The sequence below is a fragment of the Euprymna scolopes genome, chromosome 22, assembly GCF_053919585.1.
Source record: "Euprymna scolopes isolate OS-2025 chromosome 22, ASM5391958v1, whole genome shotgun sequence".
Taxonomy (NCBI): domain Eukaryota; kingdom Metazoa; phylum Mollusca; class Cephalopoda; order Sepiida; family Sepiolidae; genus Euprymna; species Euprymna scolopes.
Genome location: NC_136503.1, coordinates 88,106,550 through 88,123,765, shown reverse-complemented (window position 1 = coordinate 88,123,765; position 17,216 = coordinate 88,106,550).

The window sequence follows — 17,216 nt, the reverse complement described above, 5'->3', positions numbered from 1 at the left end:
CAACAATGTATTCCTATTAAAATTCTAGCATTTCTCATTGGTTGTCTAAACTATTATTCCTTTAAAAAACTACTTACAAAAACGAACGCGTGAAACCTTTAGAAATATAGCGTCTCTCTTCACACGGACCAATTATTTTATAAATATTTAATCAAATACAGAAATATTAACCCATTATGCTCAAAAATTTATGTTCTGATATTCTTATAGGTACCTACAAACTTTATCAACACGTAATCTCTGATTCCATAAAATCAATTTCTGAAACTAAAAACATTACATTTTCGAGTAGCATTGCGTTTTTTCGACTTTGATTCTCCAGAACAAAGCAACACCGATGTTATTTTTTTCTTGTGCTTGACATGTTTTTAATAGTTCATTTTTCCTATACGTATGCACATATTAACATCGCGCAGATACACCCCAATGAAATATAACATTAATATTTACGGGTAACATAATGTATTTTGTACTTCTAAACAATGGCCTCCAGAGTCGTATAAACGGGCGAAGAACATATCTAATTCTATCCTACCAGCAAAAACCCGTTTTTATTTTGATTTATGGTATTTGCGCGTGGGGATCTTGACAGCGATTATTTTGTTAAATTTGAAAACAATATGTTAACAATCCCACACACTCCTCACTCACAAGATGGGGTCTCTATTACGAAAGCCGTTCTTGGCATGAGAAGGTTGGGGCTATTTATTCTAAAAGCAATTGTCACCATAAATAGGTTGGGGGTTGAACTATAACAATAACAACAACACTAACAAACGAATAACAACAAACGTACTTTATTTTTTACGAGTTTGACATGTTTGCATATATACATATTTTTGTTTGTTTCCTTTTGTAAAACATAATTTTTTACCTTAACTCCATACATACTGTTTTATTTAAAATGAGGATTTCTATAGGTTTTCCACTATGCTGATTAAGAAAGTTTCTATTTATATTTGGCGGATACAAGTACTGTCCGAGATATAAATCCTTGTATTATGTATTTTAAAACACTGGCCGTCATATTAATACGCACGGGCGAGGAATACATCTAAGTCTATCCGTCTATATAGGTTCCTGCTAGTTTTAATTATTAATCAATTTTTGACAGTTTATATTTATCTTTCCTTGACACATTTAAGTTTCTACAAAACGCATTTATTTATTTCTACCATTAACTAAACAATATTATACTATCGACACCAAATATGTTTTCGGTTGTTTTCAGATATGACACATTTTTGCGTGAATGTTTTTTCGTCAAATAACAGAGTTGCGTAAAATTCCCTTTCATATTTTAACCTGTTTCTGGAAAAACCTTTAGAAAAAAATTTATTCGATTTTAACATTTTACTTCATCGATTAGGCATATGCTACTGCAAGTATCCACAAGGCAGCTAAATTTTCGGCCATTTATTTAGATGTGTATATATTTTCATTTTTAACCCATTCGCATTTGTTTTAGACTTCTGTTATTTCTATCCTTGTATATAGTCGCTTTATTTCCTTATAATTGTAACTGTTGCTCTAATTGGTGATATTGCTCTTTTAACTTCAGTAATTCGATTTGCTTTTGAATAAGTTTATTTAGGCTTTCACGTGTTTTTCTCTTATTTTTGAAACCATATGTTTTTTACGTAAAACATATGGTATTCACAAATTCCATCCACCGTGTCATAATAATGTTTTAATTCAACTGAAAGAAAAAAACTAAATAACATATCAATCGACAAATTATAATAGAAAAGCGCATTCGTCTGTATAATAAAAACATTTTAATATTTTCTTTTTTACTTTTTTCTTTGTAGTTTTCTTTTTTCTCGTTAGTCAGTAATCTTTCCACGAGCTCTTTCGTTTTTTTCTCAGCATTATATCCAGTTGTTGTCCGAATCCAATATTCGCCGCTGTTATATAATATAGTATAAAAACCTCTTGGATTTACCCTGATACAATGTATAAAATTTTGGTGGTGTACTAATCGTGAATAAATTGTCACATGTGCGTACATTATTTTATTGCATAATGCATCCTTGTAAATGTAAAAAAAATAAGCAAATTAAAAAAAACGTAATAATAAAAACAAAAAATAATTTAGGAATGTTATTTGGGAAGTAGTTTTATAATCTAGGAGAGGTAAAGTTAAAATCTGTTGTTGGTTATAAGTTTGTCTTTATAGATGAGAAGTGTTTCCGAAATTCTTAAAGGATCAAGGGTTAAAACTGAGGCCAGGATGTTGATTAAGAACTCCATATGGGTGTTATTGCATGAGATGATGTGTTTGTAGAAGGAGTTTCTGTGTATGTTCAATTTCTCCTAATTGCATATGTGTAAACTCTGGTGGTTCAAGTTATACAAGAGTTATGACACTTATCACAATGCAGGTCATAGGCAATTATTTAAAAATTCCATTTTTACCCCACACAGGGCACAGTGCCACTTTGTAAGTATGAAGTTACTATCGGAGACATAAGTTAAAAGAATGTGATGTATGGGAATGAGCAGCAATGAGTCTGTTCACATTAAACTTTAACTTCTAAATGTCAGTACAGTTGGAAAAGCAGGAACTTGGAAGGGAGTTCCAAAGTCTAGCAGTTCTGGGGGAAGATCTAAGGATTTCTACTGAGATCCCTAGATGTAAGAAAGTTGTTGATCGGATTTGTCGGGGGTATTTATATTGTGGGGTTATAAGTGATTGTAGTTCGTCAGAGCATTCACCATTAAAATACTTGTGGAACAGATATAGTGATGCAACATTTCGTCGGTGGGATAGAGGTCGAAGCCTAGATGACTGTCCGGACCTATCAGGTTGGCGACTCTCTTTTGAACATTGTCTAGGAGTGAGGGACTAGTAGCAGATAGGCCAACCCAAATGTGAGAACAATACTCCATAGATAAGCTAATGGTGGTTTTATAGAGGCACAGGATACTTCAAGGCGTAAGTAGCTTTCTAGCATGGTAGCGAGAGCCCACCTCCTTCGCATCGATCCCAGAAATGCCCACAATTTATTTGTTCCAACTCACGCTACGAGGAGTTTCAAAGTACTTTCAGGTAATGTATCTTTGGCTGTTGCTATACATGGTAGAGGAGGTGTCTTGCAATTATTGAAGGAGAATTGTTTAGTCTTCGCAGCATTTAATCTGCCCATCCATTTATGTCTTCATTCCAGTTAACATTGGACGTCTTTCTCTAGTGTGTCTGTTATTTCCTTAGATATGTATTCATTAGTTATCCTCTCGTGTCTATTATAGAGCGTGGTGCCATCAGTAAATATTCCCGTCTTAGAGACAATTTTATCAGTGAGGTCATTTATGAATATTAGGAATAATAAAGGTCCACGTTTGGACCCCTGAAGTACCCTCGCATTTATATCATATTGTTTGGATGTGCGACCCTTGAGAACAATCTGCACCTTCAATTATTTTAGAAAGATTTAATTGTTAAGTATGAGTCCAGTGATACCGAATCATCTATTTTCCTGAGAAGACCATGGTGCCATACCCTATCAAAAACCTTAGATATATCTAGGGCTTTGATTGTACCATTTTCTGCTTTGTCCGGTGAATGGTATATATGTTCAGGGAGCACGGTTATGATATCTGCTGTGGAACGGGCTTGCCTGAATTCATATTGCCTATCATTTAAAATTTTAGCAGCTGTAAGGTGATGGACTAGAGCTTGGTTTATTATGGATGAAATATTTTGGCGAAAAGCGGCAAGAGGATAATCAGGCGATAATTTAATGGGTCAATTCTTTCTCGAGAATTCTTGGAAACTGGCACCACAGAAGCAGTTTTCCAGCATTCAGGAAAGCAAGATTTGTTAAGGCATTTGTTGTAAAATTTGGAGAGAACTGAAACAACCTCAGCAAAGCATTTTTAAATTCGAATATTCGGTTATTCCACCAAATAAACGAAAAGTTATCAACACTGTCATTTTCGGTGAGTACACAATAGTCTTACTTTTTTTTATCATTGACAAAATTATTCCGCTAAAAAACACTGAAAACATCTGAAAATATTACGATACATCATTGACTATACATCATGACCAGCTACGCGAAATGACTTCTTTTTATAGTCACTTGGAGGGAGGGGAAGTTAGAGATATAAAAATACAGCGAGTTGGAGTTTATTTTTACAAGAATGTTTCTACATCTATCTAGCGAGTAAAAATATGTGAAAAAAAAACCGTTTATTATTTGTAAAAAATCAAAATTAAGCAACGGAGATGAAGTTGTTGTTTTTTTCTTAAACGAAACTGGTTTTAATTATTCATCTTTTCTTGGTTGTTGTTTCACAACGTTCGGCCAATTATTCCTCTGGCCTTCGTCAGGTGGTAACCCCGACGGGATAGGAACACCGAATCTTCTAACTGCATTCTAAGCATTTACTGTTATCCATAGATGTTGTCGTCTCACCAGGTTTTGACCAAGTAAGTCTTGATCGCCCTTCGGGGTCTGTGGCGCAGGAGATAGAGACGTTGAATCTCTACGGTTTTAGGTGAAATTTCTCTGAAGACAGCAGTTTAAATCCTACCCAGATTCGGCCAGATGCTTAGTTGCCCAAAGATGAATTATTGGCAGAAACGTCGTGAAACAACAACTACAAAAAAGATGAGGAGTACAGTTCGTAATAAATAAATTAATTAATAACACTCATCTCAATAGTGACATCCAATTAAATGCATCTGGCTTTGGTTTCATAAACCTGTGTTTTGCGTTTAGCTGAATTAAATTTTCTAAGGAATAAAATTGGATAATGTTTATTTTTACAAAAATGTTTTTTTATGTAACGACTAAATATGGGAATATACATGAAAAAAAACACGCTTACTATAAAAAAAATCAAATTTATGCAACGGGAATGCGATTCCGTTTTTAAAAAGATTTAAAGAGATTTATCAAAAAATAGTTTTGTTTTACAATCGAAAACTTCGATTTGAGCTCCTTTGCTTTATTTAAAAATAATAAACGTGGTTTTTCATATACAATTTTATGTTTTTTCACTAGGTTAAAATGTAAAACCAAGTTTTTTTTGTATGTAGAACATTGTTTTTATGACGGAATGAAATTTGGCGCATGTACTTATTTGTCGGAGTTTTCTTTAATGTATTTATTTATTTATTTACATTTCGTTATTTGATTACTTCAGTTACATTGCCAGACACTCATAAAAAGGATTCATAATCTTATTTTATTTCCGTAAGAAATATAACGATCTAATAATTCGCTTTTGCTAAAATATTATTGCGGACACAGGAAATAAAACAATCGTTTCCTTTTGTTTTGCTTTTATCAAAATGTTTCACGAACTTTACATGAGCATAATTTAATCGCGTTGTTATTGCACATGTGAGGATGTGATGTTTTTTGCTTTGTTTTCTTATGATCTGCCAATCGTAGTATAAACACACCCAACCTCCCCATGTTAAGAACGGCTTTCGAAATAAATAACACAACTTCCTGTGGTAAGAACGGCTTTCGAGATGGGCGCTGTAATTTCGAACGCCGTTCTTTACAGAAAGAGGTTGGCGTTGTTTATAATACCTTGGCACTATGATACTCTCTCGTTTCTTTTATTTTTCCTTTTAAAATATTTCCTTTACCTTTTTCTTCTTACTATTTCTAACGTATGTTCGCTCGCGTTTCTTTCTGCTCAATCGGTATAATCCGGCGGTTTCCGGCGTTCGTTGCCCACCGTGGATCACGGAAAACCCCGACTTTGAATTGCAGAAGTACCGAAGTTTGATAATGAGTACATGTTTTTTTTTATATTAAAAGCGTAGAATAATACAAAGTACAATTTTGGGTACTTATGTATTTTTAGTAATATGCTGAAATAATATTGTTTTTAATTACATTTAAACCGTTAGGAGAGGAGGGTGTTTTTCACCAATAAGAAAATTAACGTGAATCTTGTATTTAACCTGAAAACACTATTTACAAATAGCGCGGTATCAAAAATGCATAACCAATGTAGAGGATGCATATGATCGCAGAGAGCGATAACATCTGCCATTATATACATCTGAGAAGGTTGAAGCACAGATTAGTTACTAAACAAGTTTATATAATTATGAAAAAATATCGAAAATTACAGGATAATATTAATATTGTTTGATTTTTTTTTCAAGATGTCTTCGCCAACATCACTACATAGGAACGATTTTTGTCTCGCATTCACATTATTTTTGTGTGCTGTAAAATTTTTTTAAAATTATTAGCAGTTTAATTAAAGCACCTTTTATATGGTAAGAAAATTAGGAGGATAATATTAAATTACAGTTTCATCGTGTTACATACTAGGGGGTTACAGCTGTGACCACAGCTTTTGGAAGTACATATTCTTATGACATTTATTTAAAAAAGTTAAACAGCGGATTAGGCTTTTTAACAAAACAGACCTTAATAATTTAATATTTGGTCAACAATAAAAATAAGAGGCGTATTTGAAATTCTTACGCGGGGGGTGCATGCTACCACCGGGCAACGGCGGTTTACTGGTCCTACTAGTTATAAATAATGCTTTACAAGATTATGGAATAAATCCTTAAATGTTTACAATATGCGGCGTTTGTTTCTTTTGTTAAGGTTGCAAATTGAAACGTTGGAATTGCCAATCTTGAGATAATCGCGACGTGACTGGGTGTATTAACTGATATATATTGGCCGAGCATCTGTTCGAGAGGCAAGCAAGTTAAGTGAGATTCTTTGTATAACTCAACTGATATAACCAACCATATCAATAATTTAAGAGCGTGTGGCTCAATCTTACTGGGCCATATTTCACTAGATAAACACAGCGCGCATCTAATTTGTAAAGCTCCTAGATATCTCTGTATTGGGAAGGCAATGCAAAGCTGCTCAATATTTATTAGGAACTAGGCAAATGTATACGCACGTTTCTACTCCCACTGTCTTATTTAGTTTCTGATATATATATATATATATATATATATATATGTGTGTGTGTGTGTGTGTGTGTGTATGTGTATGTGTGTGTTTGTGTGTGTGTGTGTCTGCGTGTGTCTGTGTCTGTGTGTGTGGTGGTTCTGTGAGATAATTTATTCAATATGAACTTAACATATATTGATGATTTTTTACTAAATTACCTTGGTCGACTACATATGATTTTTATGAAAATAAAAAAAATGAAATAACACATAGTTAACGTACAACCAACTTTGTCTAATTGGCTTAATTTGAAGAGAAAAGACAATTTTGTTAGTGTCTTCCTATTGTACGCACTTTTACAATAAAATTGCACGCATTGCATTTTTTCTATAATTTAAAAATTTAAAAAAATAAACTACGACTGAATATTTATAAATTAAAAAAATGGAACCATCACTAGTATAGAAATCGACAATTAAACAGATTTTATAAAAGTAGGGAATATATTGGCACCCGCCAATCAATATTATATTAGTGCAGCATCGCTAAGCAATGTGTCCTCTAGACTGAACTAACAGTTAGGATCAAGGACCAAGAAATAGCTGGTATGGTGCCCAGCTGCACAGAAAGCTTACAAGGATGAATCAGACCCTTTAGTGTTGGATCACAACTGACCAAGGAGATGGAAAACTCTTAAAATTACATCCTGCGATCGTTTTATCATCTAACGTTTGGCACAGCGTGCACCTGTGCAGACCATGTTAATCCGATGAAGAGAGTGTGTTTTGTTCAGCACAAGCAATGGCCACTTAAAACAAATTAACGTGCCGGTTGTTCAGTGAACCATTTTCACTCGTTAAAGCTTACGGTTTGATACATCGATATGTGTTTGTTTTTTTAACTGACAATAAATTAAATAATTAAATCCTGTGGCGATTATGGGATTGTGACGGGAACAGGTGAAGAATGTTACTGGTAGTTCCTGGCATGAACATTACACACACGTGGTGTAAGGTAGATGCCAGTTTTTCACAACACCCGCAAGTAATTGTGTGACTCGTGTCCTCCTTTCATAACAAAGCATCCCTATATAAGATGGCACTGCTGTGCTCTTCATGGGGAGGGGTCTATAAAAAATGACTTAAAAATTGTTTACTTGCTCATGTCCCTGTCATCATGTGCAGATGTCTAGGCATCCAATATTTGCACCCAAATCAAGAATAAAAACAAAATACTTGGAACGAATATGGCCATTGCGACTTGGAATGTAAGAACACTCCAGGATAGCAAAAAGAACCCTGAACGAAAAACCGCTATCATAGCACGTGTGTTAAGGCATCAAAATCAACAGTGTATCGAGGAGTGATTAATGATATTCCTCAAAGGCCAACCATCGAGGTGCTTGCTGATAGTCCATCCATGTCGGATATTGAATGGGCTGTAGAGCAACTTTCAAATGGGAAGGCTCCAGGTGATGACTGCATACCGACAGAAGTATACAAATGTGGAAGCCAACTGTTAATCAGGAAACTAAGTGCCCTGTTTTCATTAATATGGGAACTTGGTGCTGTGCCACAACAGTTTAAAGACGCGTCAATTATTCACCTGTTTAAGCAAAAAGGAAATAAGTGCGAGCGTGATAACCATAGAATAATTTCTCTTTTATCTGTTGCTGGTAAGATTTTAGCTCGTGTAATCTTAAACAGATTTAATGGTTCAATCTATAAAACCCAGTGTGGTTGTAGGGCAGGAAGATGTACTGTGTACATGAACTTCAGCCTTCGCCAACTATAGTAGAAAACGGGGGAGCAGAATAAGGACTTGTTTGCTACATTCACTGACCTCACAAAGGCATTTGTCTCTAGTGATGCCCTGTGGACTATTTTGAGGAAGCTGGGTATTCCAAACAGGATGTTAATGTGATTGTCTCCTTTCACTGGGAAATGGTGGCGACAGTGCGATCTGGCTGTGAACAAAGTGAGCCATTTGAAGGGTCAACTGGAACTAAGCAAAATTGTGCCTTTGCTCCGATCCTATTTGCTCTTTTCTTTTCGGTGAGTTTTTTTTTTTTACATTTTCACCCCAAACAAGGCACACTGCCACTTTAGTGTAGGGGGCTACTATCAGGAGCAACAAATACTGGGGTACAATGTAGAGATTTGGACAGCAAAGTGTCGGTTCACTGCATTTGAACTTCTGCTCGTCAGTATAGTTGAGGAAGCAGGGACCTGGAATGGAATTCTAGAGTCTAGCGGTTCTGGGGAAGAAACTACTGGAGTAGAAAATCTGTTACATCTAGGGATCTCTACAGTGTGGGGTGGGATTTAGCAGCCTGTCGGGTTTGTCGGGGGTGTTCACGTCGTGGGGGCAAAAGTGCTTGCAGTTCATCAGAGTATTCACCATTAAAATACTTGTAGAACAGGCAGAGGGATGCAACGTTTCGTCGATGGGACAGAGGCTGAAGCTTAGATGCCAGTTCAGGGCCTATCAGATTGGTGACTCTCTTTTCAACCTTGTCAAGGAGCGAGAGACGAGTAGCAGATGCACCAGCCCAAATATGACAACAATACTCCATACATGGGCGAATGGTGCCCTTATAGAGGTACATAATACTTTCGGGTGTTAGTAGTTTTCTAGTACGGTAGAGAGAGAGAGAGAGAGAGAGAGAGAGAGAGCCCACCTTCCTTGCAGCGTCCCTGGCAATGCCTTCAATGTAATTGTACCAACTCATGTTTCCTGTGAACGTTAGGCCAAGGAGGTTGAAAGATGTACTCTCAGATAAAGAGTCGTTGGCCATTGCTATAGGTGGTAGAGAAGGTTTCTTGTAATAATTGAATGAAACTAGTTTAGTCTTAGTGACATTGAACGTGACCATCCATTCATTTCCCCATTCCACTACAGATTGGAGGTCATCCTCTATTGTGTCTGCCATTTCTTTAGATATGTGTTCATTTGTTTTCCTGTCGTGCCCGTTATAGAGTGTGGTGTCATCAGTATTTATACCCATCTCAGAGGCAATTTTGTCGGGGAGGTCATTTATGAATATCAGGAACAGTACAGGTCAACGAATAGACCCCTGGGGCACTCCCGCATTTATATCATATTGTTTAGATGTACAACAGTTGAGGTCAACCTGGATTTTTCTCTTATCTAAGAAGGATTCCATTATGTTAAGTATTCTATCAGTGATACCGCATGATGTAATTTTCCTGAGGAGACCCTCATGCCATACCCTATCAAAAGCCTTAGATATATCTAGAGTTACCGCTCTGCCCTCCCCGGCTTTGTCCAGTGAATGGTATATACGTTCAGAGATTACACTTAGGGTGTCTGCTGTGAACGGGCTTGTCTAAATCCATATTGTTGGTCAGTCAGAAGTTTAGCATCTGTAAGGGGATGGACTAGAGCATGGTTAATTAAGGTCTCAAATATTCTAGACAAAAGTTTGGAGGAGGCTAATGGGGCAATAATTTAATGGGTCAGTTCTTTCGTCAGAATTCTTGAATACTGGTACAACATAAGCAGTTTTCCATAGCCCGGAAAGCAACATTCGTTGGAGAGAACTGGAGCTATTTCAGCTGAACATTTTTTAAATAGCACAGCTGGGATGAGATCAGGTCAACATGCTTTTGAAGTGTCAACGTTTTTATGATAGCATGCACCTGAGCAGGCGTGATTTTTAGATCGTCTAGCGTGGCGTCTGTCCGCAAAGGAAATTCAGATAGGGGGTGGTTGGAAGGATCTAGTGTGGAGTTTGAGGCAAACCGACTGGCAAGCATGTAAGCCTTCCCGGTTGCTGAGCAAACAACCTCGTGATTTTTGGTTAGTGGGGGAATTGTTGATTGCCCATTATTTACTACACTGTTGTAGATTTTCCAGAAGTCACGAGTTCCTAATTTTTGTGATTCGATGCGTCTTTTAGTGGTTTCCGTAAATTCTCTCTTAGCTGTCGCTATTTCTTTCTTAACGTTGCTTCTAGCTTCTATGTACTTTTGTCTGTTTGAACTGGACGTTATCTCGGTTAAAACTGCGGTATACATGCTGCATTTGAGCAATGGCAGTTGCTCAAATAGAAGTAAACCATTGGGGAGAGTGGGGCTTGCTATAAAATTTCCGCATGGGAACATGCGCTTCGATTGCAGCTTTGATCCATTCAGTGGTCTCATTTGCGCATTGTTCAGCAGGAAGAGGAAAAATATTTCCTCATAACGCATCTCTGATGATGAGATTTCTGATGGCTTCCCAGTCAGCCTTTTTATAATATCTCGTTGTTTGGAGCACTGGCTCTTTAGTTTGGGCTCTAGAGTGTAGGGCAATTTCAACAATTATCACTGCATGATCAGCGTTCCCAAGGGGGCTGTCGAAATTCGTTATACAATCATCGGGAACTGTGGTCAAAAACAGATCTAGAAGTGATGCTGTTGTTCTTCCTGGTCAGGGAAACGGGTTGGAAACGTAACAAATTGTGATAGGGATTGTGGTGACTGGCTGATCTGCGTATGTAGAGAATCCAAGCCAGTTTTTGTGGTGGGCATTAAAGTCACCAAATACATGTACTTGTACGCGAGTGTCGAAGAAGAGTGCTGTGTCTATACTGTCAGGGACTTTGTTTATTATGGTACAGCCCTGGGTCGAGGGAGAGTTGTAGATAAAGTACATGTAGCTTATGTTGCAAGTTTAGGCTAAAGCACATAAAGGCTTGATCATCCGATTCTAGCTGTGTTCCTCTAGTCAAGGGAAGGGTATTACGAATGGTGACTCAAACAAATTAGGTGCATGTGTCTCTCATAGTCCTTACGGCAGAGTGGGAGATATCCAGGCATGTTAAAGTAGTTAGAGGGGACGGAGGAGTATAGGTTAGTCTCACTTAGTGCTAAGATATCCGGTGTATTTGTTAGGAGAAATGCTTCAACATCAGCTAAATTAGTTCTAAGCCTACGGATATTTGTGAATGCAAGCCTCCAGGGAGGAAGCAAGTTGAATTCGTTTGACCCTAAGCCTGGTTTAAGCTTATTTTTAGGCCTCTCTCCTCTTTGGTTTAGTTTCGGAGTTTTCCTTCTCCTAGACGGGTGATCAGGGAAGATCTACTGGGCCCATCAGCACTGAGAGGGTTTGCTCCGCGCCTGGGTTCTAATCCAGGTATTTCTGCGACCGCGCGTGGTTAGATAATGCTACTCGGTTAGTTTGTAGAGGTTATATATCTGCTACATAGTTACAATCTTCAAAGTGATTTAGGGACATTGCTATTTCATGTTTACTGGATAAAAGGTGTAAGTAGAGCTCATGCAGTGTAAGCAACTAAGATTGTAAGAAGGCTTGTTAGAAAGGAGATAATGTGGTTTGAGGCTTTCCCTTGATATTTTTTTATTTTATTTATGTTAGCTTAGGTCTAGGATAACGTTACAGTATGAGTAGGTATTAAGAATTTTACTACGAGTTGTGCCCAAACTATATTTTAGATGACAGGGGGTTGAGATGTGAGTGCAATATAGTACGGATAAAACAGTAAGTTTCGAGTCATGTATAATTAGGTAAATAGATGTATGGGCAGGTGTTCAGTAGATGCGAATAAAGTTGACGTTGTAGGTATAAAGTGTGTTTCTATTATTGAGGGAAGATAATTTCAGCTTTCAAGTAAGAGTCACGGACATTTAGCAAAACAAGGACTATCGGTTCAGTTTCGTATTAATCGTTGCAAACTATCTATCTTATGTAATGCAGATCGCTTTACTTCCGAGTACATACTTTGGCTGTTAAATACCTAAATGAAAAGGAATGAACTCTAAAGCATGCCTAAAAGGTAGAAATGTATAGATGCTGAGTTATGACGAAGCAGTTAGCATGTGAGGGTTAGGGACTGGAAGTTAAAGATTCCACTACAAATACTATGCAATATAGGAATTAAGTGGCGGTTTGGTGGGAAGGAGCAGGTTGTTAACGTTCAATAGACAGGGGTTATTTACTTACAAATAACAGTAGATCTCCATTAGGATTAGAGTTTCAGGTAAGGTTTAGTTTGATGAAAAAAATAAAAAATAATTTTTTTGGTATGCAGGTTAGACAGAGGTAGTCGTCATGGAGGTAAAATGTATATTGGGATTTCGTAGCTAGCCGTTAAGTGTTTTTCTCCAGTTATAGGAAGAACAACTAGTTCATGGTGATTCGGAATTCCTATTCTGTATTTATAGGCAGACAATTAGGTCATGCACAGAGCATTGCATTTACTCAGAAAAATAGCCCTAGTATCACAGATAAGATACTGTATATTTCAGTTACAAATATAGTAAAAGTTAAATTATAAGCTATGTTCAGTGGTTTGGTATGGATATCATGGGGGCCACTTTATTAATACAAGCAAGCATATGGTAATTGCAGATATAAAGTATACTACTTAATAAAGTTCTGTCTTCTACAGTAGAAAAAATCCTCGGTTCTGTTAGGTTAAGAATTCTCTGCTTGAGATAGCTTTCAAGAACATCTCAAGAGGTGTAGGTGTTGAGTATCGATCAAGTGGAGGATTATTTAACCAGCAACTAATGTCCGAATTGTTTAGTTGGTGCAATAACAAACATAGAGTATGCATTGTAGATACTACCGTACCAAAATGAATAAATAGAATTATATACTTTTAAAATAATAACTTACCAATCTAAAATGGTATTGAAAGCCAAACTGTATAGACCGAAAAAATGACATTTTAATTTTAATGTGATTTACTGAACTACAATGTAACGACCGATGTAAATGACATTTCAAGTTTAACGTTATTTACTGGACTACAATGTTAAGATTGATGTAAATGACATTTCAATTTTAATGCTATTTATTGAACTGCAATGCTAAGACCGAAGGAAACTTCAATTTTAATGTGATTTACTCACATAAAATATTAAGATCGATGTAAATGACATTTCAATTTTAACGAGAATTACTGAACTACAATGTAAAGACCGATGTAGATGGCATCTCAATTTTTATGCTATTTATAGAACTGAAATCATAAGACTGAAGGAACTTTCAATTTTAACGTGATTTACTCACATAAAATATTAACAGCGATGTAAATAACATTTTAATTTTAATGTGATTTACTAAACTATAATGTTAAGACCGAAGTAAATGACAGTTAAATGTTAATGTAATTTACTAAATTACAATGTTCAGAGCGAAGGAAATGACTTTTCAATGTTTGGCCTGATAGAATAGACAAATTTATTAATAAAAGTAAACAGGACGGAGTGACTGTAATGCTATTTTAAATTGTAGTGCGATTTACCAAACTTCAATCTATTAATAAAAAGTACACCCGATAGACCGATGAGATAGCTATTTTTAGCTTATTCTTACAGACTTCACTAATATGCAACTAAAAGTTAAAAGAAAAACAGACAGAAAGGTTATTTGAAACGGAAGCCTAATTGATCGAACCAACAGACAACTAGACAATTACATTTTGGATACTCTGAGTATCCAAAATGTAATTGTCTAGTTTAGATGCGTGAAAATACCATGAGGTTGAAATAAATTATTGCATCGACAATTATGTAATTTCCGTGTTATATTTTTATGTTATTGCTCTGTTTACCACAATGAGCTCTCATACCTGGATTTCCTCCTGGAATTATTCCATTATAATACTATATATATAGATAAATAGATATATAGAGAGACATATGAACATTTAGATTCAAACTTACATAGCAAGTTGGCATTACTGTTTTTATTTAATTATATTTAGACGTTAAAATTAACTATGCTTTGATTGTACGGCGATGAACTGGTGTTTTTTTTTATTAAATTTTCAACAGCTTGTTTGATGATAAATCGAGGTTTTACCTACAATGTTTTAAATTATAATTGCTCTGGAATTGCATATTAGAATTCGAAGATTGTCTAAATTGATCTAGAAACAGTGGTGTTTGATACAAACTAGTCATTTATTCAACTATCTTTATATATATATATATATATATATATATATATATATATATATATATATATATATATTAAGTAATGTGATTTATAATTTAAAAATTTAAAAAAAATTTTTAAACTTAAAAATCAAATTTTAATTAAATTAAAAATCAGTTTCATAAGAAGGAACAACAACAAAGTACATTATCTGTACGATCGTTTCGGAAATCCGTGCTTTTTATTTGTGGTATACATGAAGTCACGTAGACACTGAAAATTTTGAAAATGACTTAATCAACCTGATAAAAAATATTAAATTTAAGAAAAATAAAAAATATATCACTCCAACACTTAAAAAAATAAATAAATTTTCAAAATCTATTTCTATAAGCCACCAAAATAAACTCATAGTACCGACAGATAAAACTGGAAATTTCTACACAATGGACTATATACAATATAAAAATCTAATATATAAAGAACTTAATAAAAATTATAAAACTACTAATAAATCAGCACTAAATAAAATAAATAATGATGCAAAAAACATTTTAACTAAACTTAAAATAGATAAATACACAGAAATAACGGTACCAGGTACCCCGAGATTTACTTTAAAAGACCACAAACACAGCTTCAATATTAACCCTACTATTAGACTCATTTGCCCCTCGAAATCAGATATAGGACTGGTTAGTAAAAACATATTAGATAGAATTATCCCCAAAATTAAATCCATAATAAAATACCCACTATGGCAATCTTCCAACCAAGTAATCGACTGGTTTTCTAATATTCAAAATAAAAATAATATTAAATTTCTTTCTTTTGACATTGAATCATATTACCAATCTATATCACCTATCCTACTTAATAAATCTCTATTAATGGCACGAAAATTAACTAATAAAACTCAAGACGAAACTAAACTAATACTTATAGCTAGACAGTCTTTAATAACATTTGATAATAAATATTGGACCAGGAAAAATACCCCTAACCACTTCCACATTGTAATGGGATCGACGGACTCGACTCAGGTCACTTATCTAGTTGGCCTTTTCCTTTTAAATGAAATACATTGTATACTCCATAAACAATTCAAACTTGAAGGAGGGCTATATAGAGATGATGCACTTTTCATAACGAATTCTACTAATAAAAATTATGAAAAAGCAATTAAAGCTCTACATAAATTATTTAAAAATTATGGACTTAGTATAAAAATCGACCCTAATAAAAAAATTGTTAATTTCTTAGACATAACCTTAAATCTTGAAAATTCTACCTTTGAACCATACCATAAACCTAACCAATCACTTCTATATGTCCACAATCAATCAAACCACCCTAAATCAATATTAAAATCAATAGTTCCCAATATCGCTCTAAGAATTTCTAGACTGTCTTCTACTAAATCAATATTTACCAAAAATGAAAAATACTATAATGAAGCCCTTAAAAACTCTGAATATAATTCACAAATTAAATTCATAAATGAAAATGATAGAAACATAAACTGCATTAAAAATAAACCTATTAAGAGCGTAATAACATATAATATGGCAATGTCTTCCCGTATACGAGTAAAGAAAAATAACCAAGAGACAAAAAAAGATAAAACCAAACTACAAATATAAGATAATAATACAAATAAACAACAAACTAAAACCCGCAAAGGTAAGAATAGACACAAGGAGATCCTATGGTTCAACCCCCCGTATTCCAAAAACCTAGAAACAAACATAGCTAGAGAATTTTTTAAAATATTAGATAAGAACTTTAAAGCCCCCCATAGATATAATAAGATTTTCAATAAGAACACAATTAAAGTCTCTTACTCTACTATGCCTAACCTTCATCAGAAAATAATTAGCTCTAATAATAAGAAAATTAATAAACTACAAAATACAACTATACAAAATACATCGGACTGTAACTGTAGAAGAAAAAATAAATGTCCCCTACAAGGCTCATGTAAAATTAAAAATGTTATCTATAGCTGCACAGTATCAAAAAATCCAAATATACAAGAACCTATCAACAGCCATAACTCAACTACCAGATTAAATAATAACACCAACTTAAATCAATCTACCGATAAATTACTAATCAACCCACCACATTATAATCCAACAATAGACCTAACTGAAAATAATCATAATAATCAAGAGGTAATATATATTGGTTCCACATCTGGCCCAATAAAACATAGAATTTCAACGCACAAACATTCTTTTAAAAATAACCCTCTATCAAACCAAACTACTCTATCCAACTATAGTTGGCAACTAAAAAATAACAATATTCCTTTCAACTTAAAATAGCAAATAATTGAGACTTGCAAATCATATAAACCAGGAGATAAATTTTGTACACTATGTACAAAAGAAACCCTAAAAATTT